Raw genomic sequence first — 20,499 nt, 5'->3', positions numbered from 1 at the left:
AAGGACAATTACGAATCTAAATTTTATTTTTATTTTGATTATAAGTAATCGATTATTTTCAGCAGAATATTATCTTGTTCGCTCCTAAAAAAAATCCACTTCGATATGATCAGGGAGTTAACCATTCAAAGAAATCGCCAATACCATTCCTCTGTCTTTCTTCTGTATCGTTTATCCATCATTTCTGTCTATTCAATCCCTGCTACTTAGAAAGGCGTGAATTGTGATGGTCGGCAATTGATTTTCGTCTCACCACGCTCGTTTGTTCTTCACGGTCTGCCTTCGGGATTTCACGGATCTGTTAACGACACGCGTCAATACACGAACGCGTAATCGTTCCACGTCACGCGACCAATCGCCTAAGCGGCAACCGTCGTGAAATCTCTGCAAATCTCGTTTGACAATGCGTTTTAGACAAAGTGAGAGTGAAAAAGAAGATCTGATGTAATTGGTAAAAATACGTCGCACCACGCGTATTTTCTGTGATTATGCAATGCTGAATCGCGATTTCAGTTTGATTATTACTTCGTAATCAAGTCCTTTTGCCACTTCATTCGCGTGCAACAGTGTCTTATAACACAGAACAGTCACGACACATCAGGGCGTCATAGTTCAACCACTCGTTTCCACTTTCACTTTGGAAACTCGTGACGGGGTAGTTTGATTTTTGTACGGCCCTGAACGCGTCTTGATCACGCTAACCTATTTGGTAAAATAACCACTGCTCTGGATACTGTCACTATGCGTTTACTTTATTGTTAGTTTACTTTAGAGCAATGATGGTATTTGTCTCTCGTGGTTTTTGGCGTATGATAAATAAACATAATTTTTAATATGCTTAAGATGGAAGCTTGACGATGTTGTAATGGATAAATAATGTTTGGTAATTTCGAAAATTTAATCAGATTTTTATCCATGATAGTTAGTGGATGAAACGATTAAAGCTGTATGTATTCTTTTTCGTAGGTGTTAGGACATTTTCTGGTTTCACATGAAACGTGACAATTAATTTAAAGTACTAATGAAACAATTCGTCGATTATAATTTGATATAATATTCGTGGAGGGTTGCTATGCAATATACGGTGGCAGATAAAAGAAAGTTTAACATTGGTAGGCTATGAATTTTAGTAGTTTTTTATTACGTTGATGACAGCCATCTATGCTGTGGTACTTATTATAGCTATTCATTGTTCTTATTAGATATAAATCCATTTTGTAAACTTATGGTATCTTTTTATATTTCTCATATTATAAATTTTAGCTAATATTTGTTCAGACGATGCAACTAGCAAGAATTATAATAATACAGTAAGTTATAATAATTATATGTTGTGATATATCCTTTAAAAATCTGCAAAATAGCAAATATCTTTGCTAATTGACAAGCATGTAAGTAATGTCTTACGTGTAATTAGCAAAATTCCGTTCGACAGGTTACAAGATAGCTATCAAGTGGTATTTGAGATTCAAGTACGAAACGATGGCTGTGTTGCAACAATCATACAAGTATTTATGTAATTCTTCATGTCCGTACGCGTTTACAACGTAAAGACACTATAACGTACATGTGTGTTCCCGATGCTACGATGCTTGAAGTATAAACCGGTTAAGATTTATTTGGCAGTGTGACAGAAAAACGAGCATCCATTGCCAACGGAACTCGTCGACCGCGTTTCGAGAAAGCTAAAACCCTATACTTTATCGACTCTTAAGTGATTACATGCGGTCAGATTTATACTTTTTAAAATTTTTCATATTTTGTAATGTGCCTTTCGGGGTAGGTAAAAACCTGATTGAAATTTTATACACTCTACTTATGATCCATTAACACTTCGTACGAAATATCAATCTTTTACATTAACGTTACGTGACATTACAATTTTACGTGACCGAATTATTGCGAGATATAAAATACATTTTCCATTGAATTTTCTAGTATTAACGAATTTATAAAATTCAACTGTTATTAATAGAACGAACCTTTTCACTTTTTTAGTCATAATTATATTAATCCTCTCACGAACGATTGCGCTTTCACTATATTTTCTTTACGAAATAATCTAATAAATTTTTTTTTATTATTACTAATTGCTAAAAAGACAATTTCTCATACACTGCAAAAGAAATCAATGTCTAACAACCCTTAATAACATCCTTATAGAAACAATCAAACAATCAAATCAATTTCCTTATTCCAATAGAGAAATATAAATCAGTTGAAAATCAATCATAAATTTTTTTCAAATCACACTCATACGCCACAACCACAACTCAGCCCACAAACGGGTTAGGCGTTATAAATTTTCCAGCAACGTCGCTATAAAACCCAGGTCAATTTTTATTAGATCCTGCGCGAGACGAATCTCGAGCGGATTCGCAAGAATTTATCGCGGATGATATCGCGTCGATGGAAGGGCATAAAAGCGATTTTAATGCTTGCTACGATGGTTTCTTCTTCCGCGCGTGCACCGGTATACACGTGGTCGTGACTACAATATAACAGCAGTGAAGCCCACGTAGACATACGCGTTCTCCGATATCGACTCGCTCGACGAGCATCGCGTATCATCTGTACGTGTACGGAACACGAGATGGAGACGTTTTATTGGACGTTATCCTGGGTCGTTTGTAATCATTTCGCAGGATCTGCCGTGCGCCGCGTGGACTTGAAAAATGGAAGTCCAAGTAGCACGGTATCGAGGAAAAGAGAAAGTATAGAAAGGTCTGTGAGGTGTGAGAGACCAGCAAGCGAGATATATTTAGATTTTTCTGCTCTCAGTGAATTCTTTCGTGTTGTCTGTTCTGTTGTCTATTTTTTGTCTGTTTTCCGCCCTATTCGATCGTTCGTCTTTTCATGATGGAACAGACAGCTGTGATTAGGAAGGAATAACAATTTGTGATTTGGTGATTGTATTAGTTGTACTTTATGTCGTATCGATTAAATTAAAAGTAAATATCATTTGTTGTAGAAATTTGAAGTATGTTTTGATGGAATATAGAGAATTAATTATTATATATATTGATATTAATAGAGGGAATAAAGGAAGGAGTCTAACAATCTGGACTTTATTATGAATAATATCTGCTTACATATTATGTGTTTATATCATCAATGTGTTCTAAGCATTTTCAATCGCGTCATGAATTTACATTGTATGGATTCGTGTTACAAATTTGTATTAGTAAATATACCGACTGCGTAAACGTGTAGTATTCGATTTCTAATCATGAGAGTGTAGTATCGGAAAAGGATGGGATTAGGATAATTTAGATTTGTAAAATTCTCCTAATACTATTTATTAAGATAAATAAAAATAACAAGGATTAATTGGACAGAGAACGATAAATGTTCAACTTGAACTAAAACACAAAAGTCTTATTCCGCTCAAATCACTCTCTATAACTCTCGTCTTCGGCATCCGCACTCGCACGCTCTCGATTCTCAACCCATACTGCGCGCCTTTTGCGTTCGTTCTCGCCTGCGTCTTAACTAACATTGTCTTTAGCGTCTCTTTTGTTTTTTTCCCCGCCCTATAGCGCACGTGTCCCGAAAACGCTCGTGACCAGGGTCACGTAGGCCTTTTAGACGAAACTGTTCAGTTGAAAAGATCGACGATACATTGCTGTACCCAACGACACCGCGGTTCTCGCAACATTGTATACGGTTCGGCCGATATCTTAGGCCTTTTGTCCACGATACTACAAGAGTCTCTAATCACCAGTTCCTCAAAGCAACTCTAGTGCAAACACACAACCCATCAAGTTATCACGAAGAACGTAATTTAACCTAAGTAGCAACTCCTAAATAAGCTAAATCTTCAGTCTCAAATAGGAATATAAGAACTCCTATTTAATTACAATAAATGTCTGTAAATATCTTGTGAAAAATCGCCAATGAATTCTATGAGATTTTAGATATTTTTCAAACATATATTCAACGAACAATTTATTAAATATGTTCCTAGGATATGAAATAACAATTATCCTTCCTAATAAATTATTAATTAAATTCTTAACTGATCTTGCTAGATATTGTAGTATCGCGGAAAAATTAGGGATAAATTTTTTTCTGATACTATTTATTATTTGTAATTTATTTACAATAAATTAGTTATACAGATATTAATGAGACAGAGAACGATGATCGTTTAATATGGAACTAATGTAACAGTCTTACTCTAATTCGATCACTCTCGCAACTGGACAACTCCAACAACTCAATCTCTTAGCTACGCTAGTAACTCACGCAACTCGACAACGCTAACAACTCCACTCTCAACAACGCTAACACCTCTCGCAACTCGACAACGCTAACAACTCCACTCTCAACAACGCTAACACCTCTCGCAACTCGACAACGCTAACAACTCCACTCTCAACAACGCTAACACTTCTCGCAACTCGACAACGCTAACAGCTCCACTCTCAACAACGCTAACACCTCTCGCAACTCGACAACGCTAACAATTCTTCTCTTCGACTCCTCGATTAACTCTGAACTCTCGACTCACTCCCCTTCTCGATCAACCGTCCAACGCTTTTCGACCAACAACAACTTTTTTTAGATTCAAACCGTCCTGTTAACACTTCGAAAGAACTAGGTGACTTTAGTCACATAGGCCTTTTTTCTATGTAAACTAACGACTGAAAGACAGGCGACATTGTTTTGGTCAGTTTCTAACCAGGCTTTTTCCTCACGATACTACAATATTATATGAATATTATTATAATTCTTAAGTCTTAATATATGACACAAAGTGTCTCAGTAATCTTCAGTTACGTCAAACTCTATAATCATGACTTATTCAACTAATTACAATTTATAAAATTGAATTAAAATTCGTATATTTCCATCTCACTGTAACGATTAAGAGTTGGATTTAATAATCGTCCTCATGCTCTCGAAAAGAGGTGCAAGAATGATGGATTGGAAAAAAGGAGTTTATTCTCTGGTATTGCTCGTTCATATTGTCTCCAGCAGTAAAGTAACGCGGCGTGGATAAATCCGTAAACAAAAGTGGATTATGACTGTTTCGCACGAGCATTGCGCGCTCTTTTCATCGCGGCGGGCATGCATAACTTCCTCGATAAGCCCGGTTGCTCGAAGTACATCGAACGAATTTGAATATCGAGCATTTCGAGTTATTACGTCCACCAGAGGCTAGTTCGTTTCTTTTTTTAGCGCCATCATTGACAGATAGATATTTCGCGTTCCTGCACGCTTTCGGGTACGTACAGTTGCTCACGAAAGTATCCGAACATTTGTAGACATCCTTTACGAATATATCGTGTGTACTACACGAAACATTTTGAAATTTCATTAATGCTATTATGAAATCTGACCATCGTGATTATATTAGTAAAGTTTGAAATCAATTCGAACATATGTACACGAAAATTGTAAAATATTCAATGCACGGATTATACTGATAAAGCTTGAAACAAACCTGAAAATGCATGGTAGAAGCTTACCGGATATATAATGCAAATGTATATTTCACAAACATCATAAAAGTATTTAAAGTCAATTATCCATTATATATTATATATTATCGATGGATTTCAATCTTTAATGTTACTATCTTTAATACATTTCTCTTGTACGTAATTGCCTATTCATACTGTATTCTAATTTTTTATTGAACATACACCTTGCAATAAATATCTTGTAACTTTCACATACACATCCAGATTGGTTTCAGATTTTACCAATATAATATTACCTACCGTGATAGTTGTGTTTCGTTATAATGCTAATGAAATTTCATAACGTTTGATGATAAAAGTTTACTATGAGAAATATTCATATACTTTCGCGCACCACTGTACACAATGCACTTTTTCCACCATCCCTTACCCCGTTGATTTTTACGCTTTTTAATATTCCGCTTTCGTTCGATCGTTGCCGTTTCGTCGATGCTGTCGGCGACGTACAAACAATCGAAGGGAAGTAAACAGGCGACATGGAACGGATAGAGCGAAAAATTTCACGTCGCATCGCCGGAATTTCGTATTAACGAGGCGTGGCCGCGTTTTAATAACCCACGCGATTATTTGCATCGAAGCGTCTGCGATTCGAACGAAGTTTCCCTTCAATGTTACAACGAAACTCGTTCAGTTTCGACCGCGTTAATTATCGACTGATTGCCAGACGTTTTCTCCATCGGCATCGGTTCTTGTCGACCTCGCTTAAAATTCCGTAAACGCCGGTGTTTTCTTGTTTTACTTGGTTCGTTGGCGATGTTTGACAACGTTCGCAGGCTTTTTAATATTTATTGTATCGTTGTTTCTTTCGTCGTGTATTTTCATGGTATAATATGGTAAAATATGGTGTACTTAAAATTTTAAATGATCGGAGAGCCGTGGTAGAGATTGTAAATTGTGTAAAGGGAAGTATGTGAGTTTTGGTAGAATATGTTTGTGAGAGTGAATAAATGCGTTACAATCAGTTTACTGAATTTTACCGGATTTTATAAAGCGTTTTCTTATTTTAGTAAAAACTACAGACCTTGTGTTGCTTCAATAAATATTATAAGTCTCTGTCCCATGTAAAAATTATCTTTCGTCTGATATATTTTGTCAAAAAACATATTTTATCCAAAGCAAACTGATGATCCTTTAAATGACTTTTACACTAAAGTTCATTTAATGATTCTTTTATGAATGTATCACTGTTAAAATATTCCTGAAATGTTTCTACTTTTTATCCAAATCCAATTTTTTTCATGAGAAGTTAATTTGGACTTTATTGAGATGTTGTTGAACTAAAAATTTCTATAAAATTACCGATCGAAAGAATCGATCGATCGAACTTTTTTATTCATACTTGCTTCTTTTTTAAATAAAGAGAAACATTTCTCAAACACACTTATTATCTAATAGCGAACGGGATACGTGTTCTCATTTTTTGGCCTAAATCTGTGGTAACAAGCTTTATGATTACCATAGAAACACATTGTGGATTTTAAAACGAACTTTATCTTGCGTATTGATAATTGCACAATAACGAACAACAGGCGTAACGTCGCTAATGAACGTGGAATTGTATGTGAAAAAAATTCGCTAACAACGACGGAATAATCAAGCGACGTTATGGACAGGCTACAAGTTTTCAATAAAAGAATGGATATCGCTGACTATAATTCTCACGTTGAATACGTCACGATTCTCGATTCATTCCCATGGTTGTCACGTTCGTACGAAATGTTAGTAATGATCGATATTAAATAACGTGGAGAGTTAGGGTGAACAAAGGAAAGGCGAGGCAGGTCAGAGGCACGTGCCTGTTAAATGCAAATATTCTCCGGACAGCTTTCGATGCGTTACGTCCCTTGTTATTATCCTCTGAGTTTTCGTAGGTGCTTGTTTAGTCGCGATATGCCTGAATTAATTTAAAAAGAAACTGTAATAAACGTAATTATGGTAGTTGCTTGTAGTATTCTATTGGATTTTAGTTCGATTATAATTGTGTAAGTGGATAGTAAGTGTCGTGATGTAGAATTATTTAACGAATAATGTGGCTTATATTGTTTTATCAATCATCCGTTATACGTTAAAATAATGTGCATAATATTCTGATTCATGCTAGTTTGAATTAGTTTGCACATTGGCTATACAATCCTGTATTCAAAACATAGTCACTTATAGGTATTAAACTTATGACAAAAATGAAATGACAGGGAAAAGAAGATTATTTATATCTAAAATAACCAACCTAACCAACCACGTGTGTAATATATTAGAAGATATCATTTAGCATTTCAACTCTTCGACTCGAAAAAGCTGAAGAAACAAGCGATCAAGCGCAAACAAGTCGCAAACATCGTCGTTCGTAAGTGGCAATCTTTTAGTCTTCCTCCTGACTATCAGTTAATAGGCAGCCTTTCAGTTCGTTTTTTTCTTACTCGTTACGGCCCGTCGTCTGGCCGAGGAATTTCGCATTTTTCGGCTTCCCTGAAGTAGTCAGTTTAGAATCTTCTTTCACCACGCTAGGTAGGTATTCCGCGGCTAGAATATTGTTGTACGGAGAAAGCCCTCATTTTTCACGGAAGCCCGACTCGACGGTATGATGTTTATCTCTGGGCAGATTTGCGGTTAAGAACATTACATCGAAGATTACCTTTGCACCGAGATCGCTATGCTGCGAACGTTGCCGAGCGAAAGCATCAGAAATTGTTTGCCGTGGAATTAGAATGGCCTCTTCCTTTTTCTGTTGATGGAGATACTTTGATGTCTAGCAGAGTACTAGAAATGAGATGAAGGGGAACATATTCCTTTTCAAAAGTACAAGGACACATCATTTCACGTGAGAAAAACATGATAGCGAAAGGAAGTGGGTCTTGATATAAAGTTAAAATAGGAGCAATTTGTTATATAAGACCATAAAATTTTATACTAATGGTGTAGTAGCTAATTTTGTAACAATTAATGTTTCTGAAGTATTTAGAAAGGTGGCCAAGAAATTTACATATTTAATTTCTAAAAAACAATGGATGTTCTTCTGTCAAATTTTTAATAAACATAAAAATAAAAGAAATTAATAAGTTTGAGAGACTTCAAATTGCTTACTTCTATGTTTATTTTATTTTACTTGACAAGGATCGTATCCAGTGTGAATACGTGCATTCATAGATTGCCCACTGGAATTGGTATGATTTGCAGCTGTTCAACTCTGCACACGCTCAAGTCACTTTACAACGATTACTCGGATCGCTAGAATTATGCACAGATTAACTGTCGTTAAATCATATTACGAGGCGCAATTAGACCGGACCACAACACGATCTGAATCCATTTCGTGTGGCCACCGTGAAAATAACTGGCCGAATCCACAGAGTCCATTCAGCTCGTGTATTATTATCCTGCTGTCGACTATGAATATGTTGGCAACCAAAATCTCAACCGCACAATTATGCCTATGTCATTCATTTATTTCCTTCGGCTAGCGGATCGACCCGCGAACTAAAATGGATTGCTATGGTATTTGCACTTGCGTGCATTTTCAAAGCTTTAAACGAATATTTCTTCCGTTAATCATGATTGTCAGCAATGCATTTTATATTTGAACACGATAATAAACGTCTAACATTTTTACGATTTTTTTGTTGGCCTCTGGAACTAAAGAAAGAGATATATACGAAAAAGTCTAGGAATGATTCAGCAAAACCTATTGGTTAGTAACCTAATCAATTACAATAGAAACTGAAATGAAGTGTAAATTGTAACGAATGGAACGAAATGTAAGGACTGAAAATGAAATATCCGAATCTTCCGAATTTAAAATAAATATTTAGAACTAGATATATACGAAACAAATGTTGAATACCTCGATTTGAAGCATTCAAACGTACATCCTATTATGTTACAGCCTGATAGTTTGATTAATTCTATAGTTAGTTAATAATAGTTTTGAAAAGATTGAAATGTTAATTAACAATATATATGTATTATGTAGCACGTTCGATTAGAACCTCTACCTAATCCAAATAAGAAATATCTAAAAGAAAGCTTCATATACACCAGTAAATTATAGACAGATAATTCAAAGACTCAAAAGACGACTTCCTCAGTCAAGAGCCTCTATTTAGCCCATTCAGAAACCCAAAACAGCGTCACGAATTATCTTCGTATTTACCCTTAATTAGTAGCGTAATCACCTCTCGGCCGTGTCACGCCCTCTTAATTTTCTCTTACTTGGCTGTTACTTTACCAGCACGTTTAAAGAGAACAGAGCCAGCATCAAATGCAATGAAAATTAGATTCAAGTGCCAATACAAAAGCAGCAAATGCAGATGTCGAAACATTTCCATTAGACTCGCATAAGCTGATCGAAGAAAATCATAAACGAAACGGAGCTATATATTGGTCTGATTATTTATGTCTTATTTGAAGAACACAAAAATACCCCTGTCTGAATGTTTCGATAGGAGATACGTATTTATAGAGAAAGGAAATAACTTATCGCTCCATTAGATAGATTTTATCACATTTATTTAACAAAACGTGAACGAACCGATGATTCAATTCATGGCTCGTCCTATATGGAAAGATTTCTTTCTATCAGAGATTTTCTTGCAACCGAATCAACGCTTCGTTCCTTTTTTTCTTTTTCTTTCTTTTTTTTTCTTTTTTCGTTCAACCGCTAAGCACGACAACATTTTGCGAGTGACCTAATTCTGGTCGAGGAGCCGGAAGTTTCATGCAACACTTTCGCTTTCGGAGGCGAACATTCCGTTAGGTTGGCTCGGATTACCGCCTCCGCAACGTGGAATGATCGATCCGCGAAGATGGCGCTCGTTGTCGATACCACGTACCGTACATTCGTACTTTCGCTCTCGCACGGTTGATTCCATACCTAGAATATCGTATCGTAAGAGCCTTCAGGATGCGACCTTTCTCGCCTCCAGTCCTTACCGACTGTTGGTGGCGAACAGCGAAGGACGCGTCTTCCATTGCTGATGGTATTTACTTATTTCCTGTGTGACGCTGCATCTTCGAAAGATGGCATGTCTGGCGAACGAATTTGTTATCTTGCCTAGAAATATTTAGTTAATGGGATAACGAGTTTATCAGTTGCAATTCATCGTGGAATTTTAAGAAATTGTGTCTGTTACCAGGAAAGTCTAAGAGGTTAGTAGGATACGCCAATGTCTGTAGCGAAAGAGATACGTGGTATATCTCGGATAGAAGTAAGTGAATATTATTATTATAAAATTCAGTCGTATTCGAATAAGTCATATTCGAAATAAATTTCATATGTCATGAGACGTACTTAGTAGATTTAAGATAGACGTAAATGAATATTATAGTTACAAAACGAAGCACGTGATATTAGAATTAAAGTATGTTTTTTGAAGATTTTAGTATAAATCTATATTTCAATGTAGTTTACGTTTGAAATTAGTAAATCTGTCGTGATTTATAGATAGAAGTGTAAATCTTTCTTAAGCCATTCCAACGATGATCTGTTCCAAATTAACGAAGACAGGTAAATTCTGGCGAATGAATCAAATAAAGCTCCCTTCGGTGAGAATAACTAAAAAGGATGAAGTACGTTTGTTATTTATTAGGAAATTTTACAAGGCTATTCAATAGGTTGTATCAACAACGATGAGCGAACGAACCACTTCCGGGTCACGTTATGTTAAACGTAACTTAGTAATGGCAGCAGTGGTGTGTGTGGAGTGGGTTAAACACGATGGAAGTCTGCACTTTGGGGTATAACTGATGTCTAAGGGAGTTTGTAGCGTGTAAATTTGTGCCTAGGAGAGCTGAGTGGATAAGGTTGATGAATAATGAGGTTTTACATGATTAACGGATTATTTCCTGAATATGTTTAGAGATGTACTTACCTGGCAAATGATACTCATAAATGTGAATTATTATTCTAATTGTTCTGGTATGAATATGGAAAGGTAGTAGGATATATAGAATATTAATTGGGTACTAAAGTCAGTTTGCTGTAAGATATTATTATATTACGAACTATGACACAACTAGATGATAAGATTGATCGATAAATCAAAATAATTATATTCTGAGTGTCGAAATAAAGAAATTAATTGATATATGGTCGTCTGTAGTCTCAGCCAGGGTCGTATGGAAAAAATGTTTAATTTAGGAGCAGTATATTAAAGAGAAAATTTATATTTATATTACAGTTTCTCTTTGTTGTCTTTCAATTTATTGAAATAGCAATTAATATTCGTAGTTTTTTCTGCTTTTAAATGAAATATCGCTAGTTATAAATCACCAGTCTTGTTTATTGTGCGAAATTCTAGAATGAAAATGAAGAATACAATAACTACGAATTTACGATTCATAATTCGTACCATGTTTTTTGAAATATTGCGAAGTTGTGATGATAGAAGAGAAATAGACCGAAAAGGAAAGACATTATTTCGATCACATATTCTCATTTAAACGCTACAATGTTAATTGCATCAGAACCAGAACCATAAATCTTCAAAGTCTTGAGGGCAACTATTTATAAGAACTACATAGATCATTACAGAAAAACTAGCCACTGAAACTATCAATTTCAGATTTGGTTAAATATCCCAATTAAATAAACCAATCCCATAAACTTACTCGACTCTCGAAAGCTACATAAGAAATACGCACCATCGTTATACAAAAAGTGAAATAGTGTAAGTTCTTAAATCTTCCGACGACTCAGCCACAGCCACGCGAGAAAGGCCATTTCCATCGAGTAGTTCGAAAACGGCTCGAAAACAGATTCCGTGCAATTTATGCGTCTAACACTTTGAATCTTACGAGAGTTTCGATCTCTGGACACAGCGTCTGCCGTGCATCTGTTATTCTACGGTTGTCCATTCCATGGGGACGCCGGATATTCCAAAGATGGCACCGGGACACCGAGACTACGGACTCTATAGCGACTTGATGGCACGCGAGCTTCCCTCTTTGACTGGAATATTAATATCCTGCCGCTGTAAGCGGTCTAAGGGGACGCATAAAGCGAGAGCCGTGGGACAACTCGGGAAAACTGAAGCCATGCTGTTCTCTCTCCATGTCCGCTAGTATTGCCACGGCTTGTTAGAAATTCGTCGAGACATTTTATGAGGCTGCTTGTAATTTAACGGCAATTAATTTTGTATTAACCGCAACAGTGGAAATTTGAAACGGTGTACAGGACGGTTGAAATGATATTTTTTGGTTCCTTGATGGGTTGACTGGATGACAAATTCTATGCTACGGGAGTTATCGATGATTTACGATAGCGAACGTAATATAACTCTTATAGAGGTAGATGAAAAATGAAAGTTTCATCGAAGAGATGTACGTTTAAAGATCACGAATTAAAAGATGGAAAGATGAAAGAGGCATTCTTTTATTTTATTTGTTAAATGTTGCAGAGTCTGATATTATAGAGTTTTAGCTTAGATATCCTTTGCATTTATTAACAAATTTTTTTCTAATACGTAATTTATCTGATACTTAATGTTCGTCTATTTATTTCTGCAAAAAATAAGAAAAAAGATCAGTTAATAAAAGAAATTCAGCGAAGTAAGAAAATAAGAAGCAAGAAGTATAGAGATACTCGTGCAATATTATAGTCTCTGAATCAAACGACTTGACAGATTTTTGAACTTTCGAACATTCTGAATCTGATTCAAATCCATATGATACTGATATGATGTAACTGAAAGACCACAGTGACTTTTGAAAAATACGAATTCAATATCTTCAGTTCATAGATCCGAACAATAGAAAAGATAACAATATTGAAGAATAAAGTAACAATTTCGTCTATAGAGATAACGATCTCTATAGTATGATCCAATCGCTTGATCGTGGATTTAAATGTCAGACAGCCGCTTCGTTTCGTATTTATCAGAGCCTTGAAGAGTATCTCGCGTTAACAGGTCAGTAGTTTTTTTCACGAACACGTTGAAAAACAACGAAGTTATTTTTAATGAACAGCAACAGGATAAAATCGATGGCTGGATGCGAGGTGAAAATGTTCGAACGAGAAAAACGAAGGTGTTAATAATGAGGCTTGTAATTTATCATGCTGTCAGCATGAAATTCTTCTTTTCGTTCTCCCACCTTCCTTTTTTGTTTTTCTTCGGGTTGCTTCGTCGTTACGTTATTTTTTAAACGAAGCTGTCTGATAAATACAGATTGTTCAAATTAATGTTTCAAACAATTTCCACATCGGCCACGAAAGTCTCGGCCATGGAGCCAAGGCCTTCATTACATTCAGCTTCTCACAGACTTAAGGTCGATAGAAATGTGGAAACATGTTTTAATTTGCATTTTATACCGATGTCGAAACAGCCGAACAACCTAGAACGAGTTAAGAGCTGCGGCAGACTGATTTCCTGTGATTACATCTCTCCGCCCACGATTAATTTGTAGGATTAACATTTCCATTATCCTCCTTTCCGATTTAATGTTTTAAGCGATTTAACAGATGATAATATATTAAGCTTTTAGTGAAATTTTTTATCTTGTTGCAAAATACCTTCGTAGTACGTGAAATGTTTTAATAAGTATAATTTATTTTAAAATGACAATTTTTATTTCGGTGTAAGCATATTATTTTATTTCTCTATGAAATTAATATAAAAAAGGTGAAGCTATCGCTTTAATTAAACTTGATCGATAGCCAGACAAGATTTAATTGACTCTTGAAAGGCGCGAGAAAAGGGAACTCGTTACCACGAACAAGTGATTCGTCACGTTCTGAATTAGATTTCCGCTGCTCGCGATATCAGCGTGCGTAATACCTAAATCACTCGAAATAGGTGTTAATTACGTAAGCGGATAAATTTATACCGAGATTGCAATCTGATCACCGAAAACAGTGTTCTCGTTCGACACGGATATCGCAGATTAATTATTGCATTAATAATTTCTAATGGTAATAACCAGTCATGGTGTTTCTGCACCCTCAAAATTCTCATAATCCACTATGGTATGAAAATGGATGACTAGATAATATACATTAGATATCCAAGTATACGTTAATTAACTTTAAACTTTTCAAATCTTCCTCTTATTGTTGAATTTCCTGGTAAATCTAAATTATTGCTTTTGTGTCATCAATTTACTTGTAGGAATAAACATGTTACAAACGAATATTCTTATCGGGTAAAGAAAAGGAAGAAAAAATAGTTCTTTTACGTATCGGCAACGGAGACAGTTTGCCATTGTAAATTATGAAGAGAGAAACACCATTAAACGGACCTAATCACGGGCTATCGAGTTTGGAACTGCAAGGGGCAAATCTAATGGGCAGTACAGAAGCAGGGCAACTGGTCCAGACCAAGTGGCGGATTTGCTGCAGTACTTCGGAGCTCGATAACCCGTGATTAAGTGGCTATTCGTAATGATACTTTATGAGCTATCGCCTCGAACCGATTCCATTTTCCACGCGAGTTAACGAACTACCGATCCAACCAATTTTAGCTTGCACGCGCGACACTCGATCTCGCGTTTCTCGCATTCGTTCCTCTAACTTTAATCGGATCCGGGACGCTAGACGACTGCACGTTAAAAATAGGAAATTGTACCGTTCACTTCTGCTCTTCGTGTTTTCTTCCACTCTTATACAGGTTTATTTCGACTATTAGGTATGTTTCGCTGTATGTTGTTATTTCCTATTTTTATATTTCTGTATTTTTAAACGTTAACATCTTTTAGTTGACATTCACAAATATGAAAATATTGAAGGTTTTGTCGACGAGATACTTCTACATTATTAGAAACCCAGCTGCAGAATACAATTGAGTAAAAAATTTGGAAAATTGCCTCTGTTATACTTTCTACATAAATTGATGCAAGAAATGGACTAACGTAACGAATGAGCTGGTACAGAAAAACAACTTCAGAATATGATCCAATAAAAAGTTTCGAAAACTGCCTCTGTGATATCTCTTACAATTATACTTCAAGGATGATTCCTAATTTCTATATTCAATACTTCAGATTTGAATTAAAGAGATAAGAAATGGTACTTGTTACTAAAAATCTTGTTTCCACGTCTAATGAATCTTATTTCGTTTTTACAACACACCCTTTTGACCCTTTTGACAACATCGATATAGTCCGTTTCGATTCTCCCATGCCAGAACCCTCCACGTTCATGAGAAATTCAGGAAATCTTATGAAAATTGCAAACCTACGAAATCTGGTTTGGATCAACGTTTCTCAAGAGGCAGCGCTTATGAATAAACGTCTTGTGATACGACTGGCCACGATATACTTGATTTACTCGTTCTAGATATGGAGACGGTATGGCAAAAGGTGGTAGAGAAGGGCAGAAGATATGCACGAGAAGTGACCAACGTTAGCTTGACGTCGAGGTTAGGTTCCTGACCGAGTTTATGGAGCAATGTCCATAACCGAGCTATACAAATATAGCGGCTAGCTTGAAGCATTCAGGGAAGCGATCGGTCGATGCTAGAAGCGCGACGAAGAACGACCAGTGCAAGCATTATAACTATTCAATGGACAACCAACAGTGCTATGACTACGGAGATCGAGTGGGCGGCTTAGCATTTTCTATATGGAAACTGCTCCTTGCAGCTAGATTTTTTATCCTTCCCTTGGAGTACAGTGAGATTTTGTAAGCAAAGTTGACGTATAAAGTATAAAGTGGATGTCTTGAGTGAAGGGTAGTTTCGCAATTTTCGATATAAATAGGAAATGAGTCGTAGAAAGTTACGAGATATTTCATGGTGAGAGTATATAAAGTTATCGGATTTAGAATCTTCGTCCTTCGGGATGTTCGATTCAAGTTGCGAAATATTTTCTGGAAAATTGCTGTGATTATTTTCAGTTGCTGATACGTAGCATTTACTTTAATATGACTGTGTTGTCGTATTAAATAAAAATAAATAGTTATTTGGTTATTTTAAAAGGATAAATCAGGGTTAATAAAAAAGGGTTGGGAAATATCGTTGTAGATTAATAAAGAGACATTTTTCGAGAGAACTAACTCCGCACAGATTCAGAATTATTACGACCTAGCAACTTCCTCTATAACTTTCATTTCATATTTCTATTCTAAGATCCACGTTACCGTACCAGAAGCAAATATCATATTTCTTCTTTCAATGCACTGATTTAGAACTATTGAAATAATTAACAAGAAATTCCTAACAATTTTAATTTTATACTTCATTTCATATTTCTATTCCAAGATCCACGTTGTCGTACCAGAAGCAAATATCATATTTCTTCTTTCAATGCACTGATTTAGAACTATTGAAATAATTAACAAGAAATTCCTAACAATTTCAATTTTATACTTCATTTCATATTTCTATTCCAAGATCCACGTTGTCGTACTAGAAGCAAATATCATATTTCTTCTTTCAATGCACTGATTTAGAACTATTGAAATAATTAACAAGAAATTCCTAACAATTTCAATTTTATACTTCATTTCATATTTCTATTCCAAGATCCACGTTATCATACCAGAAGCAAATATCATATTTCTTCTTCCAATGCACTGATTTAGAACTATTGATATAAATAACAAGAAATTCCCAACAATTTAAATTTTATACTTTTATTTCAACATCTCCACTATCGCAACAGAAACGAAGGATACGCGTATGTAGATCTACGATTGTGTACAATACACTGATTCAGAATTATAAAGGAACATACTGAACGCAACAACACACTGGTTCTCACAAAAATTTCTATTCCACGCTTCTATCTCAAAATCCCCACTATCGTAACACGTTTCAAAGATCTTAAGAACACCTCGAAATCCGCAGATCCGGAAAACCTTTACACGAGCGAGCGACGAGAGCCTCGAAAATCCACGTCGAAATCACAGTGTCCGTGTTCTGTAATTCGAATTCTTCCTTTTCTTCGATTTTGAAGAAGCGGTGTGATGCAATTCAGAGGAAACCGGAACTAGAACGAACTAAAGAAAAGCATGGCTAGCGTGATGGGTAGAAAAAGAAGGAAGAGAGGGAGCTGGAATGGAAGCAAAAATCAAAGCACTGGTTCGAATGGGAAAAAGCAGAGGATTCGGAGGAGAAAGGGTGGAATTTGAGGTCTCTCGAATCAGCAGAGGTCTGGCTTGATGCTGCGTAAGAGTAGAGGGGCGGCCATTATTGGATTACGGCGGCTCTGGCACGTTTCGCCGCGTAATCCTGCAGTAGCGTAAGGGTTACCGTGTTATAGGGCTACACTGACTGCCCTTTGCCTTTTCATTCACCCTACGGACACGTCGCTTCGTAGTTGGATACCTTCGTACCCCCATATACACCAGACATCTGTAGCTTAGAACGCGTTTACGAATTTTGGTTGGTTATCCCTTCCGGCGGAATATCGTGCCTGTCGACGCCCTTTGAACTCCTATTCACGCCGAATATTTAGGGACAGTCTCGACGTGCCGACCATAAGTGCGTTTAAATGGCTCTGGTCAACCGTGGGAAATTAACTTAACGAGTATTCTCGTCTCGTGAAATAATTGGGAATAAATGAAGCAACGGGAGAATTTTGGAGACGAGGGATTTCGGAAAATGAATTTTGTGGTGTTCTGATAAATGTAGCGTTTTATAGAAATTCGTTTAAGAGGTTATTAAATTTTAAGAATATAGATATGTCAAACTGAAACTTCTTTCATTGTTCGTTTTGCATTATGGAACTTGAGTTACTTTATTATATAGATATTTATGAAACCGTATCTTTTGAGTAGAGAAACAGGGAAAGTGTATCGAATAGTATCTTTTTGATAGAGTAACAAAGAGTTGATTAATTCATGGATTTTTAAGTTATCGTGCTTTCTCTAACATTTTAATTATCTAGAAATGTTTTAACAATTAAATGATTATCAAGAACAAAAAGACACGTTGTAAATTTCGGCCTCCGATCGAAGGTTCTTTAGGAATTTCGATCGGGAACGGTCAATTATCGAAACATTAATTAAGCCAAAATTTCGATCACCCTTGCAAGGAAGATTTAAAACTTGAAATGGTTATGAAAAAGATTCTTATATTTTTATTTGTTTCCATTTGCTAATACTCGCAAAACTTTGCAAAATTCCCTTCATTCCGTCAAAAACGAAGATACTCAATTACCTAAATATCGTATGCCATTATTAATCAAGATAATCAAGGTTCCACTACACCACCGTTCGATTCCACTCTGCATACAAAATATCATAGCACATATTTTTTACTCTGAATCTTTACTAACCTTTTCTATCTTTCGCCATCATCCAAACGCATTGCGAATCTGTCCATACGCTCGGCTAGAACCGTATATCATGTAGCATCGCGTAAAGTTTATCCATGCTTGCAAAATAATCGAACGCTAGAAACAGATGTCCGTCTACCCTGTCAGGATCCGGGGAAGCCGCGTTCGGCTGACGGTTTTTCGAAGCGCGGCCGTGTTCGTACATCAGAACCTGCTCGAAACGTCGTGTATTCGGTGAGGCAGAAGAACACCGGGGGGAACCATGTCCAAGCCGTTCTTCAATGTCCGATTGGTACGTCGTACGGGGTGGCGAAACGGGCTGCGATCGAAGGCTGTTCGGGAATACAAGAAATTACAAGATGCCTATCCGATGGTGGAAGGCTAATGGTACCGACTGAAAGGCCAATAAGAGTGGACTAAGTGCTGCCCTGAATCACGGACCGAGTGATGTACAGACAGTCGGTGCCTGTGACGAGGTAACCCGAGCATTCCTGCACGTACTTCGCTTGTCTCTTTCACCGAAATCACCGGTCCACTCGATCGAACCCCTTTCGAATAAATGTCCGCGGGACCGCTCGACCGAATCCAGGGCTAAGAATCTCCCGGACATCTGCCGACTGGGCCCACTATTTTTCTTGATTGCTCAATCTTCAATGCTATGCATCATCGAGCTGTTAAGAGGTTTAGTCATATTTATGGACAGCTTTATTGCCGTGTTTGATATTGATAGGTTGGGGAAATTGGGAAATAAGTTTTGACTTTGGAGCATTACGTGGACGTGTCGATTTTATGCTGTTATTTAGGCGAACAGACGTTTTAATAACATTTATGGGAAATTTTATGATACTATTTGATATTAAACGGAGTATTAGAATTCTATAAATAATTTTGGGTTTAAAGTGTTTCTTGATTTATATTCTGCTGTATACGATTGGACTATTGAGAGATTTTTATGATATTTATGCTCATAGACAAAAGTCTCCAGTTTTATTGTTGTACCTGATTTCTACGGATCGTAAAATTCTATAAGTAGGATGTAGAAATTTGTGAATAACTTTTGTCACGTGTACATTTACTTCATTCATGTATAGTTATTATATTCCTCCAATTTCTTAAGATAATCGTTTCATTCTTTCCACTATTTCTACTCTCTCAATTTCTTTGGTCAAATAAAACAAAAAAGATTTATCCCACAGTATGCGCAATAATGCTTCTTCTCACTTTTCACGAAGAAGCATCTTCGATTCCATATCTTTCCATCAATTCAAGTACAGGGTGTGACGATCGTCTATTTATCAGATAGAAAAGGATCGACGATTTTTACCGCGATCAATGCTGATACCGGTCGCGGTTTCTGTCGAAGGATTTCACACGGAAGTCCCCGGAGCCTGACGAATGCGTTTTACATCTCTTCGCGCGATTACCTCGCGTACACTGCGATCCGAAGTCGGTGGACGCGCGAGGGGCGCGCTTGCAAACGTCAACGTGACAAATGGCGACCAAAAGCGGACGAGCAAGACTGCGACGTGACCTCTGGTAACCTCGCCATCAAGCATCCGAGAGACTCCTCGAGGAATGTCGTGACGCCTTCTGCGTCGCTTGTTTCTCCTCTCTCGACGTTTCTCGCCTATCGTAAAAAATTATTTCGCTGCTGAGGAAAATCCGGCCACCGACGATCTCGTGTCTAGCAAACGTATCGTGCATTTCTGTTTGTGGTGTAAGTGTACGAGAATATGGGTGGAATGTAGAAGGAGAAAGTTAACTAAAGAAAGTTAAGTGGGAGTTGGAGCACACGTAGATGTAT

General features: G+C 36.7%; 1 protein-coding gene and 1 long non-coding RNA gene across 2 annotated transcripts in view; one reads left to right on the top strand and one right to left on the bottom strand.

Annotated features, from left to right (window-relative positions):
* LOC126914738 (mannosyl-oligosaccharide alpha-1,2-mannosidase IA-like) overlaps window positions 1-20,499 on the top strand; it is a 588,982-nt gene that overhangs the window by 20,574 nt on the left and 547,909 nt on the right. The window lies entirely within an intron of this gene.
* LOC126914857 (uncharacterized) lies at window positions 3,049-4,535 on the bottom strand. The gene is made up of 2 exons (XR_007709877.1): window positions 3,698-4,535; window positions 3,049-3,223 (listed from the first exon to the last, which is right to left on the bottom strand). It is a non-coding gene; the product is annotated as an uncharacterized LOC126914857 (long non-coding RNA).

The sequence above is a fragment of the Bombus affinis genome, chromosome 3 (assembly GCF_024516045.1).
Source record: "Bombus affinis isolate iyBomAffi1 chromosome 3, iyBomAffi1.2, whole genome shotgun sequence".
Lineage (NCBI taxonomy): Eukaryota > Metazoa > Arthropoda > Insecta > Hymenoptera > Apidae > Bombus > Bombus affinis.
This window is presented reverse-complemented; position numbering and strand designations above follow the sequence as displayed.